This window comes from Crassostrea angulata, chromosome 10 (assembly GCF_025612915.1).
Source record: "Crassostrea angulata isolate pt1a10 chromosome 10, ASM2561291v2, whole genome shotgun sequence".
Lineage (NCBI taxonomy): Eukaryota > Metazoa > Mollusca > Bivalvia > Ostreida > Ostreidae > Magallana > Magallana angulata.
This window is the reverse complement of record NC_069120.1, coordinates 16,771,413-16,779,660: the sequence shown is the minus strand read 5'-3', so window position 1 is coordinate 16,779,660 and position 8,248 is coordinate 16,771,413. Positions and strand designations below refer to the sequence as shown.

The following is an 8,248-nucleotide window of genomic DNA, read 5'->3' as shown; positions in this document are numbered from 1 at the left end:
AATCGAGGCTAAAGATGGGAAAATAGCAAAACTTACCTACTTTGAAGCCCTATTAGAAGGTTTTTCTCACTAATGTAAACTATCAAAGACATAAAACAGCCTTTGTCCTATTTTCAATTATTTGATTATATAAGAAAATTGATGGAGAAACCAATACTTTTAAAATGTTGCCATGGAAATCGTTAAATCTTTTTACATCCATATCAATGTCCATGCAATATTATTACTTATTAGGTTTGTTACTGACTGTTGACAGAAATTTGTGGGGTCGGTAAAGACTATAGAAGGCGAGGCGGAGCTGAGCCTTCTATGGACTTTACCGATCCCACAAATTTCTGTCAACAGTCAGTAACAAACCTAAGAAGTGTTTTGTTTTGTCGAGGACCTAAAGTTTGATATGTAAACAAACAGAAGATAATACATAATATTAAAATTCGTAGCTTAATTCTCTAATTTTTTACCTTTCTCGTCAGTCGTCTGTGCAAACCTGGATGCCATATTGTAGGATCATAATATTACGTCACGGGCAAATGGGGTCACTCTAAATATTTTGGGGCTTAAAAATCAAAGGTATGGTTGAACATTTGTGTAAAAAATCAGCTTAAATAACGTTACGTCCGCCATGTTGCCGTATAAATTTTGACGCTCGCCGTATAAAGAAATTTATAAGGCAATCACGTGACGCTATTCATCCAATGACGTCGAAACATTCCAGTCCGAGGCAAAACAAATATTTTATCATGAAAATTGACATCCGTTGCTATGGTAACATGGTTAAAAATTAAGAAAAACTGAGAAATTGAAGATTATTTTGATATGCTTTCATTCCTGATTTTAGAATTTATTTGCAATTGTTTTAGTTGGAACTTTTAAAAATATACCAAAATATTCATTACACACCACAAAAACCTTTGTTATGCAACAGAGAAGTGTTGTTGCTATGGAAAATTATGTTGCGTAAACAATCACACAGAAATTCTTACTTTTTGAGTCCATAACAACGGCAGTTATTTTTAGAAAATTTCAGATTTTTTTCAAGTGTCATCAAAGTTAAGGACATACTTTATTTTTTCTCACCATTTGATTTTATATATTTATTCATTATATCTGAATAATATCCATTTAAAGACGCCTAAAAATATTAAAATTTTCCTTATTTTTAAGCTTGTTTCCATAGCAACAGTTCTCAATTTTCATATTTAAATTTTTAATAGTCTTTACCAAAAAAATCCAAAATTTGCACTTTTTATTCAAATTAGATGAAGAAAACATATTTTAAAATTTCTGTTTAGTAACCATAGAAACGCTCTAAAATATGCGTTTCTCATGAATTTTTTTGTTTCTTTTGAAAAATAACAGCTATTTTTGATAATATATTCTACCCTGGAAATACCGAGTTCTGCACATTACTCACAATATGTTCTCAATTAGGCATTAAAATTCCATTTTTACATCTTTACCCTCGGTTACTATGGCAACAGGACCACATAGCAACAAAAAATGATGTTAGGCTTTTTTACTCGCCAAAGTCTATCAAATTGTCAAATATAAAGAAAATCCTGACTATGCGTGGCCACCGAATTTTGATTCTTACATAGAATTGATCTTAAAGCAAACAGAAAACATTAAGCATGCCCAAGTTCTAGTTTTTGGGGGTATTTTATTTAAGAAGCCAATGATTTTGCATACGCCCTAAATCGTCATACATATAACCGTTCCCATATTTTACACGCATTTTGGCCTCTTTTAAACTTTAAATATTTAAATTAATTTAAACATTAATTAAATATTAATTAATTTAAATATTTAAATTAAATATTTAAATATTTTGATTATTATGAATGGAGTATTTTAGGTGAAACCTCTTACCTGGCGCAGAGGTTTGACGCCCAGTAGCTGGGACAGCTGTTGTTGGTCTTCTTGTTGTTGGTGGTGGTTTTGGTGTTGTAGTTGTCTGATTTGTTGTTGTTGTTGATGTTGTTGGTTTAGTTGTTGTTTTCATTGAGATTGTAGCTGTCGGTTTTATCGTAGTAGGCTGCTTCGTTGTAGGAGCAGAAGTCGAAGATGGATCGCTATTACAGTTTTCGACACCTGCATGGTCACAAAGTTTTGTGACACTACTGAACAGCATTCTGGTCGGACAAGATTTCGGCTGTCGTAAAACGACTCCATCCCAGCAAAGATAGTACTTAGCGCAATCTGTTGGGTCCCTTATCGCTCCATCATAGGGACAGGTTCCTGTACAACGGGAAAAAATGTCTTCAGATCGAATTCTCAATTTCGAGCATGTTCTAAAGCTATAGCTAATTGTATACTGCTACATGTAGTTGTTTGAAGCAAAGAACATGCAATTACTGTTAGTTAAAATTAGTTCAAACGTATTATAAATTATATCGTTATATTAATCATATATGTGATTTTAAATATTGTAATCACCATGGAGTTAGAATGATAAGTTCTTGAAAACTTTCCTCCCCATGTACTAGTATATAAAGTACTTTTATAATTATTGAAAGCATAAAATTTTGTGCATTTATATTAGTTGCAGTTTTAGGGATAAGTAAATTCCAGACCAGTAACTATTACCAAAATAAACTGCTGTCATTTTTGTTATATAAATTAATCATATAAAGGTTTGCATATTTGGATCTGCCCAAGAAGGAAATACAAAAAAATTGGCGCTCAAATGAATTAATAATATATAAAATTACATTAAGGCATCACAAGTTAGTATACGAATTCAATAAACATGACTGAACGACAAGATTCACCAAGATTTCCATTTATTTTCTAAAGACTATCAAAGCGTTCAGGAATCATTTTGTGCAATTTATACTGGCGTCCGACTACGGCTCACACTTCGAATCAGCCGGCCAAACGCATGTACTGTGCTGGACTGAGAAATGAAGCCCAGATGTGCAGTCGATCTCTTTGGCAACACCGTGGCTGCATTGGTAGAATTTGGTGCAGTCTGTGGGATGAGTAAAGGTAATGTGCACCTCCCTCACAGGAAACTGGCAAAGGAAATGATGGTCATTACTTTTCATACACATTTTTAGAACGGTATTTACAGCTGTGTTCCAGTAATTTTTATTTTGCCTTTTTTTATTAACAATCATGTGAAGTTTAATTTCTCTTGTTTTTGTTTTATCATACCATGATGTGGAAAACCATTACATGTACGTAAAATTTTAAATAAGACTGTTGATATTGCATGTACTTTGTGTCTTTTTCACCATATCATATTGATAATTTTGGAAAACGCTAGTAATTTGAAATAAGACTGCTTTACCCGGTGGCGATTGAGTGGTTGGGCCCTGAGTTGGCGCCGCAGTAGAGGCCGGTGGTTGAGTTGGACCACTGGTTGTTGGCGCCGCAGTGGAGGCCAGTGGTTGTATTGGACCGCTGGTTGATGGTGCATTTGTTGAGCCTACATTGCATTCGACTCTGTCGGCATGGTCACAACCGTTGTACTTTGTGGTGAAGTACTGTCCATCCGGACACCTTTTAAGCTCACCAGCACCGTTCTAACAGTTATAGTACTGTGCGCAGTCCAAGGGGTGGGTCGGGATGGAGGCCGTTTGAAGCAGTTGAACAAAACCCAGAACCTTTCAGGGACAACAGTATACTTCTACTTTCATCACACGTCACAAAAATAGAAATGCACATCTAATACCATGCTAGAACAAGACAGTATTCCCAATACCCTAAGAATAAAAAAACCCCGCCTTTTTTGCGTAACAACAACCAACCACAAAACTGCATGATATATTACAATATTTTAACATAATATTATATTTTATGATATAGTATGATATCATACAATAAATTATGATATTGTATCATATGCTATTGCTTTACATGATATTGAACTACATGTATATATAATATGGAATTGTATCATTAAATGCAATATACTTTGATACAACATTGTTTCATATCATATGATACAGCCCATTTGAAGAAGAAAAAAGAGAACAGTTTACAGTTTATAGACAATCAAAGCAACCAAACCCGTACAGACTTAAGTCAGCCACTGGTGGAACTCGATCACTTCTGTAGTTTTTTAGTCTGTTCAGATCCATGGTGGTGGTTTACGTACTTTACGAGTTCTCCTTTCGTGTGTTCATCAATTTGCATGCGATTTTCAAAAACGGTCCGTGTAGTTGTTTCATACTGTTTCATAATAACTGCAATGTTATCTAATTCACCAAAAGTTTCATTAATTTTTTTTTCAGATCTAATGTGTTGTGTATTGTGCTTGTTTTTTATGAATCATAATCTGTTAATAGCTAGTTGTTAGTTAACGTGTTAGATACGTATTAGTTGATCACGTTTTAACATTGGTGCTTCTATCTACAACATGCATATTTCTGAAGACTAAAGTGTGTTAACATTAATTAATCCTAATAACAAATGAATGTTAAATTGCAAATTTCTTACTTTCTCCTTTACATTCATCGTCGGAAACCCACGGTCGGTCTCGCTTCTCTTACCGTTATTTTCGGCTTAGTGACCCACGGGAGGTACGAGAAGCGAGACCGACCGTAGGTTTCCGACGATGCTTAACATTGTACTTTCCTTAACTTGATTTTAAATTAAATTTTAATTCAAAAATTGAAAATTTAATTATTTTTTTCTTTTTAGAAAATTGCAGTTTTTTTAACCGAGTACCTGCTTGTACGATTTAATATTTATTCTTATATGTGCACTTTAACGTTATTTTCATTTCGTATGATTATGCTAACCTCGCTTGTCCCCCAACAGTAAGTCATTTGCGTCATTCGTGAAATGTGTACACGTACGTAACTTTCGGTTACATTTGATTCGCAGTGTTATCACAACAACGCTGGAAAATGTAAATAAACGGACACTATATATTAATATATATCTCAAACATTGTTTACTTGCTTTTGTCGTTTCCAGAGTTTCTGTCGTGTCCTTTGGATCCTCCCAGGAACATAAATCTTCTTCGTCGTCGTTTTCACTCTGGCCCTGAAAATAATACCTGTATAACTCTCCTGCAAACCCTTCAGTTAAAGTAAGAACTTTTTGTATTTAAACGCACGACATGATTTTTTAAACATTTCAACACCCATTAAATTTGCATGTTACGATCGTATCGTTACAATTTCGAGAGATGATTCCTAATCATAAATTGAATGTAAATAGGTAAACCGTATACTGTATATCCTACCCAAGGCTGACATGGGATCTGAAGAAACTGTGATTCCGCTTCCATTTTGGAATACATATGAGTAGACTGATCACCAAGAGATGAAAACAGTAAAAGACACCAGCTGGTCTTCTAAGATTAGTGACACTTTACCATGGCAATATGGACTTTCCTCCAGGGATAGAAGTACGGGATCTCAAGGTTATCAAAGTTCGATCGGATAGTGTCACTGATCCCCCGATGCTTCCATAATGCGCTTCCAATTTTAGCACGAATGTATTTATCAATGTCTGTATGTGTGTGTGAGAGAGAGAGAGAGAGAGAGAGAGAGAGAGAGAGAGAGAGAGAGAGAGAGAGAGAGAGAGAATGTTCATTGAATGTGAATGATTATACCCCAAAAGAGGTATCCAAAAATGTCAAATTATTGCTAGTAGTTGTTTACTTTCATATATATATAGCTCAATAATACCGATGTACACATTTTGCTATTCTGGTAGAGAATCAGCATCAGTGTTTCTTTGATCTTTGTTCACTCTCATTTCCAAAAACATGGGGGAAAAATACATAAAGTTCAAATCTGTGCATCAGCATCGATATCAAACAAGCAAAAATGGTAAAAAAAAAACAGTTTGAAAAACATCCGAATTTTGTCAGACCAGGAGCTACAGACCAGCAAGTACATGCACAGGGGTGAAGACCGTTTTAACATTAATTTCAATGTAACCATAAATAAAGAAATTAAAAAAATCACAGGATGAATCTCTGCCATTCCGTCAATTGAAATATGACTGAATGGAAACTGTGAGGTGACTGAATGGCATAACTATGACATGCTCTGAAATAGTCGTTTTTACAATTTAGCGCATCACTTATAACATATGGGCACACGCAGAGCTACCGTTGATCATTGAATATACAATAAAGTAAAACCCACAAACATACGCATAAATGTATGTAACATTAAAAGAACGAAATTGCTAGATGATAGAACATGTAAGGACCGCAGAGGGGGGGGGGGGGTGTCAGGAACCATACCCATAAATCTAAATTTTAGATACATGTAGTCTTATAAGAGATATATTGGTATGATTTTATAACCTTACAAAACTGACGGCGAATCGCATACCAGAACTTTATCCTTCATGACTATACGATTTTAATAATATGAACTGATATTCAGAGGATTTTTACAATTATAATTTCGATGCACAAACCCGTTAAATGAAAAGCTTTACTGCAGAAGTAATGCGCATAAAGTAGGCATATTCCTATATTAATATGTTTATTTCTATTCGGAAAGTCATGTACATATAAATCTTTATAGTTTACATAAGAAAGAAAATGGACATGGACTCAATACTTGTGTATCAAGTGCGTTAAACAAGGTGTCTGCTAAAGAATTCAAATTACTTCTTAAGAATTCTAATTAAGTAATTCATTAATTCATTGCGGCTGAAAAATGTCTCAAACATGTTTTGTACTCTAAACGATGCACTATATAAGGTGTGTCTCCAAGTAAAATTCAAACCTTTGCTTGAAAAATCTCAATTTTCATGATGTCGTTCGACAAGGCAAGTACCGATTTAACATTTCTTTTTTCAAATGCACAATACACATAGATGATGTGCATAATATTTCATATACGAAGTCACTTTTTATTTCAGACTTTCCGATGCATCCTATTCATATTCACACTGTGCTATTTTTGTTGGCATGCCCATGCTAAACCCGTCATATTTGAGGCAGAGGATTCGCACACTGTGGGGTCACTTAACATAAATAACCCCTAAGAAGGAGCAGTGTACCGTTCCAAGGCCATCGGCAGAAAGGCTGTCCATTTAATACAAGGCCAATACCTTGAATACACCTTCTGCGTACGAAAGGAGACCAAAGTTCAAGTCTCCAACATCAGGCTCTCCAATGACAGTCTGCATGACGAATATGTTATTGAGATTGACGGAAATGTCTTTGGATATTTTCAGACAGGAACACAAACCGGAAGTGGAGCTGCATGGAATGATAATCATTCCAGTGGTCAGGTGGGACAACCAGTGGATCTTGGGCTGGTAGCCACAAGGTCAAGCTGACGACCGTCTTCTCGGATCAGAGGGGAGACGAGGTAGATTTTATCACGCTGGACGTAGACGACAGGAATTTGGACGAAATGGGGTTTTATTGTGACAAGTTTTCTTCCGATGATATAGCTTTTAAAACGTGTCTACACAGGACAGCGGCGTACATAGTTCAAGATTTGAGCAAAACAGTTTCAAGTCTTCTTGTCCTGAGGAATCCAACGTTAGAGTTGCTGTGTTTAGCGATATAGCAGACAATTTCCGTTTAACAGCAACAATCCCTCAATACAGAACATTTTCCAATAACCGAGTTCTGATCTTCAGTGGATGTAATTTTAATCGCCCTTCTTTTAACCTCTCCAATATACTTATAGATCCGTATGGACAAACCATCACCACGAAGAAAATGAAAACCGTTTTTGCGGGATCCCCAACCTACATGATCATGACTACAACCTTTTATCCGTATGTACTTGCCTTCGTTAGGGGCGTGGATTAAAATCGAGTTGGATATATTTTGACAATAAAGTTTAGAAACGAAGGCCCTGTATTTGACCTTGACGTTTCTTATTTGGGGGAGTCCGGCCGTTATATCAGTTTCGACAGACTAAAGATTGACCCCCAAAATGAAACGACTTAAACGTGGACATTCCCAGACTACTCCCGGAGTGCAGACCAAGACAACATTCTTAGGCTTGGATTTACGTCCTCTCAAACCATGAATGTAGTCATTGATTCCATCATCCTTAAAAGTCGAGAAACTGTCCACAACAAAACCGTTGTCTTTAAAGACAACACATACATTATAGAGGGAAAAGACATTGACTTTTGGTACATGTGAGAAAATACTATGACTATCAAGTATACCAAAGAAGAATTCTAAGGTTCGGAAAATTGAGGTACAGTGTCCGTGCGTATAAAAAGGAGGTGCAGGGAAAGCAGGCAGCTCTCCAGCAGTCATCTGGAAGCTGTCTTTTGCTTCCTCTTTTTGTACAGGTAA

General features: G+C 35.7%; 1 pseudogene; it reads left to right on the top strand.

Annotated features, from left to right (window-relative positions):
• Positions 1-6,732: 6,732 nt before the first annotated feature.
• LOC128164957 (uncharacterized) lies at positions 6,733-7,551 on the top strand (annotated as a pseudogene).
• The last annotated feature ends 697 nt before the right edge of the window (positions 7,552-8,248 follow it).